At 45.3% G+C, this 12,025-nt stretch overlaps 9 non-coding genes across 9 annotated transcripts; all 9 read left to right on the top strand.

The window, feature by feature from the left end:
• Positions 1-468: 468 nt before the first annotated feature.
• LOC141227699 (U2 spliceosomal RNA) lies at positions 469-659 on the top strand. Its single transcript, XR_012294682.1, has one exon. It is a non-coding gene; the product is annotated as a U2 spliceosomal RNA (small nuclear RNA).
• A 1,115-nt stretch (positions 660-1,774) lies between these two features.
• On the top strand, positions 1,775-1,965 carry LOC141226961 (U2 spliceosomal RNA). Its single transcript, XR_012294074.1, has one exon. It is a non-coding gene; the product is annotated as a U2 spliceosomal RNA (small nuclear RNA).
• Positions 1,966-3,080: 1,115 nt separating this feature from the next.
• LOC141227698 (U2 spliceosomal RNA) lies at positions 3,081-3,271 on the top strand. Its single transcript, XR_012294681.1, has one exon. It is a non-coding gene; the product is annotated as a U2 spliceosomal RNA (small nuclear RNA).
• Positions 3,272-4,386: 1,115 nt separating this feature from the next.
• Positions 4,387-4,577, top strand: LOC141227696 (U2 spliceosomal RNA). Its single transcript, XR_012294680.1, has one exon. It is a non-coding gene; the product is annotated as a U2 spliceosomal RNA (small nuclear RNA).
• Positions 4,578-5,692: 1,115 nt separating this feature from the next.
• LOC141227695 (U2 spliceosomal RNA) lies at positions 5,693-5,883 on the top strand. Its single transcript, XR_012294679.1, has one exon. It is a non-coding gene; the product is annotated as a U2 spliceosomal RNA (small nuclear RNA).
• Positions 5,884-6,998: 1,115 nt separating this feature from the next.
• On the top strand, positions 6,999-7,189 carry LOC141227694 (U2 spliceosomal RNA). Its single transcript, XR_012294678.1, has one exon. It is a non-coding gene; the product is annotated as a U2 spliceosomal RNA (small nuclear RNA).
• Positions 7,190-8,304: 1,115 nt separating this feature from the next.
• On the top strand, positions 8,305-8,495 carry LOC141226960 (U2 spliceosomal RNA). Its single transcript, XR_012294073.1, has one exon. It is a non-coding gene; the product is annotated as a U2 spliceosomal RNA (small nuclear RNA).
• A 1,115-nt stretch (positions 8,496-9,610) lies between these two features.
• Positions 9,611-9,801, top strand: LOC141227693 (U2 spliceosomal RNA). Its single transcript, XR_012294677.1, has one exon. It is a non-coding gene; the product is annotated as a U2 spliceosomal RNA (small nuclear RNA).
• A 1,115-nt stretch (positions 9,802-10,916) lies between these two features.
• LOC141227692 (U2 spliceosomal RNA) lies at positions 10,917-11,107 on the top strand. The gene has a single exon (XR_012294676.1). It is a non-coding gene; the product is annotated as a U2 spliceosomal RNA (small nuclear RNA).
• The last annotated feature ends 918 nt before the right edge of the window (positions 11,108-12,025 follow it).

Genomic DNA, 12,025 nt, shown 5'->3' with positions numbered 1-12,025 from the left:
CCAGGTATCCTGCCTGCAGTAGATGGAATGTGGCAATGGAACGCTGGCTGCGCGTGTCATAATAGGCTCTGAGCCTTTATATACCTGTGCACAGCAGCAGCCACCTTCAGTCTGCTGCTGGACAGCCAGCAGCAGCAGCAGCAGGAGAGGTATGTAATCAGGAGCCCTCCTGCTAAGGGTACACAGCTGCTCGTTCCACCCCACCCCCCGCCTTAATTGGTTCTCCTCCCTTCCAACGGTGTTGAGGCGGGTGGGAACAGCAGGGGGTGAAGGTGCTGTGTTTAAAGAGGTGGAGTTATGCAGATCTAAAACGCGTGGATTGCAGCAGCAGCAAGCCGAAAAGTGCAGGCATGTAAGGGATCTAGAGGTTGACAACATGTCTTCTTAACGGGAGTCCAGGAGCTCATCTCCACAAATGGACTTTTCAGGATCCTTGGGTGGCTCCGTAGTTTGAAACCAATTCTGGTTATCGCTTCTCGGCCTTTTGGCTAAGATCAAGTGTAGTATCTGTTCTTATCAGTTTAATATCTGATACGTCCCCTATCTGGGGACCATATATTAAATGGATTTTTAGAACAGGGAGATGGAAAAAGAGCTTGCTCTGTCCACTCCACGCATTGACCTGGTATTGCAGTATCTCCAGGACCGGTGCACCCCTTCTTTAATGCAGTTTCTAAAATCAGAAAGAATTGAATTCAATGTTTTTTGTTCATTTTGCTTGTTTGTCGGATTTTGGGATGGACTCTTTGGCTTTGCTTTTCTTCTCCTCATTGGATTTTTCATGTTCAAAGTTGCAGAAGCCAGATTACAAGCTCATTTTGGTTCAACTTCAGCAACTGTGCATTGCATTGCCATGTAATGTGATGCAATGCTATCTTTCTAGCTCTCCCTTTTTACTTCCTTTTGGATAAACAGACATATTAGGCAAGCATTTTGGAGCTTTCACCTAAATAACTACAGGTGGTGAGATAAGCTGCACAATATAATTGACCTTTCAGTATATTGTTGCACACACACCATCTATTTAGCAAATGCCCTTGTTATCAACAGCAGCCTTTTAAACTCACCTGAGCTAACAGGTATGTGCGCTGGTTACTCTGCTGCGCTTAAAATTTCTTTTTTGGTTTGCTACAATGCCTTTTCTGAAACGTTGTCTCCCTCTGCTGGAACACTGACTTCTTTCATTTAATGCCTGCAGACTATAAAAGAGAACCCAACCCAAAAAGTTTGGTTGATTAGTCTGTGGCATTCTGTTAAACTGTTGCTTATGGCGGTCTCTGTGAGCTTCTCAGCGACATTCAGCCAGCCAGGTATCCTGCCTGCAGTAGATGGAATGTGGCAATGGAACGCTGGCTGCGCGTGTCATAATAGGCTCTGAGCCTTTATATACCTGTGCACAGCAGCAGCCACCTTCAGTCTGCTGCTGGACAGCCAGCAGCAGCAGCAGCAGGAGAGGTATGTAATCAGGAGCCCTCCTGCTAAGGGTAGACAGCTGCTCGTTCCACCCCACCCCCCGCCTTAATTGGTTCTCCTCCCTTCCAACGGTGTTGAGGCGGGTGGGAACAGCAGGGGGTGAAGGTGCTGTGTTTAAAGAGGTGGAGTTATGCAGATCTAAAACGCGTGGATTGCAGCAGCAGCAAGCCGAAAAGTGCAGGCATGTAAGGGATCTAGAGGTTGACAACATGTCTTCTTAACGGGAGTCCAGGAGCTCATCTCCACAAATGGACTTTTCAGGATCCTTGGGTGGCTCCGTAGTTTGAAACCAATTCTGGTTATCGCTTCTCGGCCTTTTGGCTAAGATCAAGTGTAGTATCTGTTCTTATCAGTTTAATATCTGATACGTCCCCTATCTGGGGACCACATATTAAATGGATTTTTAGAACAGGGAGATGGAAAAAGAGCTTGCTCTGTCCACTCCACGCATTGACCTGGTATTGCAGTATCTCCAGGACCGGTGCACCCCTTCTTTAATGCAGTTTCTAAAATCAGAAAGAATTGAATTCAATGTTTTTTGTTCATTTTGCTTGTTTGTCGGATTTTGGGATGGACTCTTTGGCTTTGCTTTTCTTCTCCTCATTGGATTTTTCATGTTCAAAGTTGCAGAAGCCAGATTACAAGCTCATTTTGGTTCAACTTCAGCAACTGTGCATTGCATTGCCATGTAATGTGATGCAATGCTATCTTTCTAGCTCTCCCTTTTTACTTCCTTTTGGATAAACAGACATATTAGGCAAGCATTTTGGAGCTTTCACCTAAATAACTACAGGTGGTGAGATAAGCTGCACAATATAATTGACCTTTCAGTATATTGTTGCACACACACCATCTATTTAGCAAATGCCCTTGTTATCAACAGCAGCCTTTTAAACTCACCTGAGCTAACAGGTATGTGCGCTGGTTACTCTGCTGCGCTTAAAATTTCTTTTTTGGTTTGCTACAATGCCTTTTCTGAAACGTTGTCTCCCTCTGCTGGAACACTGACTTCTTTCATTTAATGCCTGCAGACTATAAAAGAGAACCCAACCCAAAAAGTTTGGTTGATTAGTCTGTGGCATTCTGTTAAACTGTTGCTTATGGCGGTCTCTGTGAGCTTCTCAGCGACATTCAGCCAGCCAGGTATCCTGCCTGCAGTAGATGGAATGTGGCAATGGAACGCTGGCTGCGCGTGTCATAATAGGCTCTGAGCCTTTATATACCTGTGCACAGCAGCAGCCACCTTCAGTCTGCTGCTGGACAGCCAGCAGCAGCAGCAGCAGGAGAGGTATGTAATCAGGAGCCCTCCTGCTAAGGGTAGACAGCTGCTCGTTCCACCCCACCCCCCGCCTTAATTGGTTCTCCTCCCTTCCAACGGTGTTGAGGCGGGTGGGAACAGCAGGGGGTGAAGGTGCTGTGTTTAAAGAGGTGGAGTTATGCAGATCTAAAACGCGTGGATTGCAGCAGCAGCAAGCCGAAAAGTGCAGGCATGTAAGGGATCTAGAGGTTGACAACATGTCTTCTTAACGGGAGTCCAGGAGCTCATCTCCACAAATGGACTTTTCAGGATCCTTGGGTGGCTCCGTAGTTTGAAACCAATTCTGGTTATCGCTTCTCGGCCTTTTGGCTAAGATCAAGTGTAGTATCTGTTCTTATCAGTTTAATATCTGATACGTCCCCTATCTGGGGACCATATATTAAATGGATTTTTAGAACAGGGAGATGGAAAAAGAGCTTGCTCTGTCCACTCCACGCATTGACCTGGTATTGCAGTATCTCCAGGACCGGTGCACCCCTTCTTTAATGCAGTTTCTAAAATCAGAAAGAATTGAATTCAATGTTTTTTGTTCATTTTGCTTGTTTGTCGGATTTTGGGATGGACTCTTTGGCTTTGCTTTTCTTCTCCTCATTGGATTTTTCATGTTCAAAGTTGCAGAAGCCAGATTACAAGCTCATTTTGGTTCAACTTCAGCAACTGTGCATTGCATTGCCATGTAATGTGATGCAATGCTATCTTTCTAGCTCTCCCTTTTTACTTCCTTTTGGATAAACAGACATATTAGGCAAGCATTTTGGAGCTTTCACCTAAATAACTACAGGTGGTGAGATAAGCTGCACAATATAATTGACCTTTCAGTATATTGTTGCACACACACCATCTATTTAGCAAATGCCCTTGTTATCAACAGCAGCCTTTTAAACTCACCTGAGCTAACAGGTATGTGCGCTGGTTACTCTGCTGCGCTTAAAATTTCTTTTTTGGTTTGCTACAATGCCTTTTCTGAAACGTTGTCTCCTTCTGCTGGAACACTGACTTCTTTCATTTAATGCCTGCAGACTATAAAAGAGAACCCAACCCAAAAAGTTTGGTTGATTAGTCTGTGGCATTCTGTTAAACTGTTGCTTATGGCGGTCTCTGTGAGCTTCTCAGCGACATTCAGCCAGCCAGGTATCCTGCCTGCAGTAGATGGAATGTGGCAATGGAACGCTGGCTGCGCGTGTCATAATAGGCTCTGAGCCTTTATATACCTGTGCACAGCAGCAGCCACCTTCAGTCTGCTGCTGGACAGCCAGCAGCAGCAGCAGCAGGAGAGGTATGTAATCAGGAGCCCTCCTGCTAAGGGTAGACAGCTGCTCGTTCCACCCCACCCCCCGCCTTAATTGGTTCTCCTCCCTTCCAACGGTGTTGAGGCGGGTGGGAACAGCAGGGGGTGAAGGTGCTGTGTTTAAAGAGGTGGAGTTATGCAGATCTAAAACGCGTGGATTGCAGCAGCAGCAAGCCGAAAAGTGCAGGCATGTAAGGGATCTAGAGGTTGACAACATGTCTTCTTAACGGGAGTCCAGGAGCTCATCTCCACAAATGGACTTTTCAGGATCCTTGGGTGGCTCCGTAGTTTGAAACCAATTCTGGTTATCGCTTCTCGGCCTTTTGGCTAAGATCAAGTGTAGTATCTGTTCTTATCAGTTTAATATCTGATACGTCCCCTATCTGGGGACCATATATTAAATGGATTTTTAGAACAGGGAGATGGAAAAAGAGCTTGCTCTGTCCACTCCACGCATTGACCTGGTATTGCAGTATCTCCAGGACCGGTGCACCCCTTCTTTAATGCAGTTTCTAAAATCAGAAAGAATTGAATTCAATGTTTTTTGTTCATTTTGCTTGTTTGTCGGATTTTGGGATGGACTCTTTGGCTTTGCTTTTCTTCTCCTCATTGGATTTTTCATGTTCAAAGTTGCAGAAGCCAGATTACAAGCTCATTTTGGTTCAACTTCAGCAACTGTGCATTGCATTGCCATGTAATGTGATGCAATGCTATCTTTCTAGCTCTCCCTTTTTACTTCCTTTTGGATAAACAGACATATTAGGGAAGCATTTTGGAGCTTTCACCTAAATAACTACAGGTGGTGAGATAAGCTGCACAATATAATTGACCTTTCAGTATATTGTTGCACACACACCATCTATTTAGCAAATGCCCTTGTTATCAACAGCAGCCTTTTAAACTCACCTGAGCTAACAGGTATGTGCGCTGGTTACTCTGCTGCGCTTAAAATTTCTTTTTTGGTTTGCTACAATGCCTTTTCTGAAACGTTGTCTCCCTCTGCTGGAACACTGACTTCTTTCATTTAATGCCTGCAGACTATAAAAGAGAACCCAACCCAAAAAGTTTGGTTGATTAGTCTGTGGCATTCTGTTAAACTGTTGCTTATGGCGGTCTCTGTGAGCTTCTCAGCGACATTCAGCCAGCCAGGTATCCTGCCTGCAGTAGATGGAATGTGGCAATGGAACGCTGGCTGCGCGTGTCATAATAGGCTCTGAGCCTTTATATACCTGTGCACAGCAGCAGCCACCTTCAGTCTGCTGCTGGACAGCCAGCAGCAGCAGCAGCAGGAGAGGTATGTAATCAGGAGCCCTCCTGCTAAGGGTAGACAGCTGCTCGTTCCACCCCACCCCCCGCCTTAATTGGTTCTCCTCCCTTCCAACGGTGTTGAGGCGGGTGGGAACAGCAGGGGGTGAAGGTGCTGTGTTTAAAGAGGTGGAGTTATGCAGATCTAAAACGCGTGGATTGCAGCAGCAGCAAGCCGAAAAGTGCAGGCATGTAAGGGATCTAGAGGTTGACAACATGTCTTCTTAACGGGAGTCCAGGAGCTCATCTCCACAAATGGACTTTTCAGGATCCTTGGGTGGCTCCGTAGTTTGAAACCAATTCTGGTTATCGCTTCTCGGCCTTTTGGCTAAGATCAAGTGTAGTATCTGTTCTTATCAGTTTAATATCTGATACGTCCCCTATCTGGGGACCATATATTAAATGGATTTTTAGAACAGGGAGATGGAAAAAGAGCTTGCTCTGTCCACTCCACGCATTGACCTGGTATTGCAGTATCTCCAGGACCGGTGCACCCCTTCTTTAATGCAGTTTCTAAAATCAGAAAGAATTGAATTCAATGTTTTTTGTTCATTTTGCTTGTTTGTCGGATTTTGGGATGGACTCTTTGGCTTTGCTTTTCTTCTCCTCATTGGATTTTTCATGTTCAAAGTTGCAGAAGCCAGATTACAAGCTCATTTTGGTTCAACTTCAGCAACTGTGCATTGCATTGCCATGTAATGTGATGCAATGCTATCTTTCTAGCTCTCCCTTTTTACTTCCTTTTGGATAAACAGACATATTAGGCAAGCATTTTGGAGCTTTCACCTAAATAACTACAGGTGGTGAGATAAGCTGCACAATATAATTGACCTTTCAGTATATTGTTGCACACACACCATCTATTTAGCAAATGCCCTTGTTATCAACAGCAGCCTTTTAAACTCACCTGAGCTAACAGGTATGTGCGCTGGTTACTCTGCTGCGCTTAAAATTTCTTTTTTGGTTTGCTACAATGCCTTTTCTGAAACGTTGTCTCCCTCTGCTGGAACACTGACTTCTTTCATTTAATGCCTGCAGACTATAAAAGAGAACCCAACCCAAAAAGTTTGGTTGATTAGTCTGTGGCATTCTGTTAAACTGTTGCTTATGGCGGTCTCTGTGAGCTTCTCAGCGACATTCAGCCAGCCAGGTATCCTGCCTGCAGTAGATGGAATGTGGCAATGGAACGCTGGCTGCGCGTGTCATAATAGGCTCTGAGCCTTTATATACCTGTGCACAGCAGCAGCCACCTTCAGTCTGCTGCTCGACAGCCAGCAGCAGCAGCAGCAGGAGAGGTATGTAATCAGGAGCCCTCCTGCTAAGGGTAGACAGCTGCTCGTTCCACCCCACCCCCTGCCTTAATTGGTTCTCCTCCCTTCCAACGGTGTTGAGGCGGGTGGGAACAGCAGGGGGTGAAGGTGCTGTGTTTAAAGAGGTGGAGTTATGCAGATCTAAAACGCGTGGATTGCAGCAGCAGCAAGCCGAAAAGTGCAGGCATGTAAGGGATCTAGAGGTTGACAACATGTCTTCTTAACGGGAGTCCAGGAGCTCATCTCCACAAATGGACTTTTCAGGATCCTTGGGTGGCTCCGTAGTTTGAAACCAATTCTGGTTATCGCTTCTCGGCCTTTTGGCTAAGATCAAGTGTAGTATCTGTTCTTATCAGTTTAATATCTGATACGTCCCCTATCTGGGGACCATATATTAAATGGATTTTTAGAACAGGGAGATGGAAAAAGAGCTTGCTCTGTCCACTCCACGCATTGACCTGGTATTGCAGTATCTCCAGGACCGGTGCACCCCTTCTTTAATGCAGTTTCTAAAATCAGAAAGAATTGAATTCAATGTTTTTTGTTCATTTTGCTTGTTTGTCGGATTTTGGGATGGACTCTTTGGCTTTGCTTTTCTTCTCCTCATTGGATTTTTCATGTTCAAAGTTGCAGAAGCCAGATTACAAGCTCATTTTGGTTCAACTTCAGCAACTGTGCATTGCATTGCCATGTAATGTGATGCAATGCTATCTTTCTAGCTCTCCCTTTTTACTTCCTTTTGGATAAACAGACATATTAGGCAAGCATTTTGGAGCTTTCACCTAAATAACTACAGGTGGTGAGATAAGCTGCACAATATAATTGACCTTTCAGTATATTGTTGCACACACACCATCTATTTAGCAAATGCCCTTGTTATCAACAGCAGCCTTTTAAACTCACCTGAGCTAACAGGTATGTGCGCTGGTTACTCTGCTGCGCTTAAAATTTCTTTTTTGGTTTGCTACAATGCCTTTTCTGAAACGTTGTCTCCCTCTGCTGGAACACTGACTTCTTTCATTTAATGCCTGCAGACTATAAAAGAGAACCCAACCCAAAAAGTTTGGTTGATTAGTCTGTGGCATTCTGTTAAACTGTTGCTTATGGCGGTCTCTGTGAGCTTCTCAGCGACATTCAGCCAGCCAGGTATCCTGCCTGCAGTAGATGGAATGTGGCAATGGAACGCTGGCTGCGCGTGTCATAATAGGCTCTGAGCCTTTATATACCTGTGCACAGCAGCAGCCACCTTCAGTCTGCTGCTGGACAGCCAGCAGCAGCAGCAGCAGGAGAGGTATGTAATCAGGAGCCCTCCTGCTAAGGGTAGACAGCTGCTCGTTCCACCCCACCCCCCGCCTTAATTGGTTCTCCTCCCTTCCAACGGTGTTGAGGCGGGTGGGAACAGCAGGGGGTGAAGGTGCTGTGTTTAAAGAGGTGGAGTTATGCAGATCTAAAACGCGTGGATTGCAGCAGCAGCAAGCCGAAAAGTGCAGGCATGTAAGGGATCTAGAGGTTGACAACATGTCTTCTTAACGGGAGTCCAGGAGCTCATCTCCACAAATGGACTTTTCAGGATCCTTGGGTGGCTCCGTAGTTTGAAACCAATTCTGGTTATCGCTTCTCGGCCTTTTGGCTAAGATCAAGTGTAGTATCTGTTCTTATCAGTTTAATATCTGATACGTCCCCTATCTGGGGACCACATATTAAATGGATTTTTAGAACAGGGAGATGGAAAAAGAGCTTGCTCTGTCCACTCCACGCATTGACCTGGTATTGCAGTATCTCCAGGACCGGTGCACCCCTTCTTTAATGCAGTTTCTAAAATCAGAAAGAATTGAATTCAATGTTTTTTGTTCATTTTGCTTGTTTGTCGGATTTTGGGATGGACTCTTTGGCTTTGCTTTTCTTCTCCTCATTGGATTTTTCATGTTCAAAGTTGCAGAAGCCAGATTACAAGCTCATTTTGGTTCAACTTCAGCAACTGTGCATTGCATTGCCATGTAATGTGATGCAATGCTATCTTTCTAGCTCTCCCTTTTTACTTCCTTTTGGATAAACAGACATATTAGGCAAGCATTTTGGAGCTTTCACCTAAATAACTACAGGTGGTGAGATAAGCTGCACAATATAATTGACCTTTCAGTATATTGTTGCACACACACCATCTATTTAGCAAATGCCCTTGTTATCAACAGCAGCCTTTTAAACTCACCTGAGCTAACAGGTATGTGCGCTGGTTACTCTGCTGCGCTTAAAATTTCTTTTTTGGTTTGCTACAATGCCTTTTCTGAAACGTTGTCTCCCTCTGCTGGAACACTGACTTCTTTCATTTAATGCCTGCAGACTATAAAAGAGAACCCAACCCAAAAAGTTTGGTTGATTAGTCTGTGGCATTCTGTTAAACTGTTGCTTATGGCGGTCTCTGTGAGCTTCTCAGCGACATTCAGCCAGCCAGGTATCCTGCCTGCAGTAGATGGAATGTGGCAATGGAACGCTGGCTGCGCGTGTCATAATAGGCTCTGAGCCTTTATATACCTGTGCACAGCAGCAGCCACCTTCAGTCTGCTGCTGGACAGCCAGCAGCAGCAGCAGCAGGAGAGGTATGTAATCAGGAGCCCTCCTGCTAAGGGTAGACAGCTGCTCGTTCCACCCCACCCCCCGCCTTAATTGGTTCTCCTCCCTTCCAACGGTGTTGAGGCGGGTGGGAACAGCAGGGGGTGAAGGTGCTGTGTTTAAAGAGGTGGAGTTATGCAGATCTAAAACGCGTGGATTGCAGCAGCAGCAAGCCGAAAAGTGCAGGCATGTAAGGGATCTAGAGGTTGACAACATGTCTTCTTAACGGGAGTCCAGGAGCTCATCTCCACAAATGGACTTTTCAGGATCCTTGGGTGGCTCCGTAGTTTGAAACCAATTCTGGTTATCGCTTCTCGGCCTTTTGGCTAAGATCAAGTGTAGTATCTGTTCTTATCAGTTTAATATCTGATACGTCCCCTATCTGGGGACCATATATTAAATGGATTTTTAGAACAGGGAGATGGAAAAAGAGCTTGCTCTGTCCACTCCACGCATTGACCTGGTATTGCAGTATCTCCAGGACCGGTGCACCCCTTCTTTAATGCAGTTTCTAAAATCAGAAAGAATTGAATTCAATGTTTTTTGTTCATTTTGCTTGTTTGTCGGATTTTGGGATGGACTCTTTGGCTTTGCTTTTCTTCTCCTCATTGGATTTTTCATGTTCAAAGTTGCAGAAGCCAGATTACAAGCTCATTTTGGTTCAACTTCAGCAACTGTGCATTGCATTGCCATGTAATGTGATGCAATGCTATCTTTCTAGCTCTCCCTTTTTACTTCCTTTTGGATAAACAGACATATTAGGCAAGCATTTTGGAGCTTTCACCTAAATAACTACAGGTGGTGAGATAAGCTGCACAATATAATTGACCTTTCAGTATATTGTTGCACACACACCATCTATTTAGCAAATGCCCTTGTTATCAACAGCAGCCTTTTAAACTCACCTGAGCTAACAGGTATGTGCGCTGGTTACTCTGCTGCGCTTAAAATTTCTTTTTTGGTTTGCTACAATGCCTTTTCTGAAACGTTGTCTCCCTCTCCTGGAACACTGACTTCTTTCATTTAATGCCTGCAGACTATAAAAGAGAACCCAACCCAAAAAGTTTGGTTGATTAGTCTGTGGCATTCTGTTAAACTGTTGCTTATGGCGGTCTCTGTGAGCTTCTCAGCGACATTCAGCCAGCCAGGTATCCTGCCTGCAGTAGATGGAATGTGGCAATGGAACGCTGGCTGCGCGTGTCATAATAGGCTCTGAGCCTTTATATACCTGTGCACAGCAGCAGCCACCTTCAGTCTGCTGCTGGACAGCCAGCAGCAGCAGCAGCAGGAGAGGTATGTAATCAGGAGCCCTCCTGCTAAGGGTACACAGCTGCTCGTTCCACCCCACCCCCCGCCTTAATTGGTTCTCCTCCCTTCCAACGGTGTTGAGGCGGGTGGGAACAGCAGGGGGTGAAGGTGCTGTGTTTAAAGAGGTGGAGTTATGCAGATCTAAAACGCGTGGATTGCAGCAGCAGCAAGCCGAAAAGTGCAGGCATGTAAGGGATCTAGAGGTTGACAACATGTCTTCTTAACGGGAGTCCAGGAGCTCATCTCCACAAATGGACTTTTCAGGATCCTTGGGTGGCTCCGTAGTTTGAAACCAATTCTGGTTATCGCTTCTCGGCCTTTTGGCTAAGATCAAGTGTAGTATCTGTTCTTATCAGTTTAATATCTGATACGTCCCCTATCTGGGGACCATATATTAAATGGATTTTTAGAACAGGGAGATGGAAAAAGAGCTTGCTCTGTCCACTCCACGCATTGACCTGGTATTGCAGTATCTCCAGGACCGGTGCACCCCTTCTTTAATGCAGTTTCTAAAATCAGAAAGAATTGAATTCAATGTTTTTTGTTCATTTTGCTTGTTTGTCGGATTTTGGGATGGACTCTTTGGCTTTGCTTTTCTTCTCCTCATTGGATTTTTCATGTTCAAAGTTGCAGAAGCCAGATTACAAGCTCATTTTGGTTCAACTTCAGCAACTGTGCATTGCATTGCCATGTAATGTGATGCAATGCTATCTTTCTAGCTCTCCCTTTTTACTTCCTTTTGGATAAACAGACATATTAGGCAAGCATTTTGGAGCTTTCACCTAAATAACTACAGGTGGTGAGATAAGCTGCACAATATAATTGACCTTTCAGTATATTGTTGCACACACACCATCTATTTAGCAAATGCCCTTGTTATCAACAGCAGCCTTTTAAACTCACCTGAGCTAACAGGTATGTGCGCTGGTTACTCTGCTGCGCTTAAAATTTCTTTTTTGGTTTGCTACAATGCCTTTTCTGAAACGTTGTCTCCCTCTGCTGGAACACTGACTTCTTTCATTTAATGCCTGCAGACTATAAAAGAGAACCCAACCCAAAAAGTTTGGTTGATTAGTCTGTGGCATTCTGTTAAACTGTTGCTTATGGCGGTCTCTGTGAGCTTCTCAGCGACATTCAGCCAGCCAGGTATCCTGCCTGCAGTAGATGGAATGTGGCAATGGAACGCTGGCTGCGCGTGTCATAATAGGCTCTGAGCCTTTATATACCTGTGCACAGCAGCAGCCACCTTCAGTCTGCTGCTCGACAGCCAGCAGCAGCAGCAGCAGGAGAGGTATGTAATCAGGAGCCCTCCTGCTAAGGGTAGACAGCTGCTCGTTCCACCCCACCCCCCGCCTTAATTGGTTCTCCTCCCTTCCAACGGTGTTGAGGCGGGTGGGAACAGCAGGGGGTGAA

Source organism: Phyllobates terribilis, unplaced genomic scaffold (genome assembly GCF_046119375.1).
Source record: "Phyllobates terribilis strain yellow unplaced genomic scaffold, ASM4611937v1 Scaffold_416__1_contigs__length_1633014, whole genome shotgun sequence".
Taxonomy (NCBI): Eukaryota; Metazoa; Chordata; class Amphibia; order Anura; family Dendrobatidae; genus Phyllobates; species Phyllobates terribilis.
This window is presented reverse-complemented; position numbering and strand designations above follow the sequence as displayed.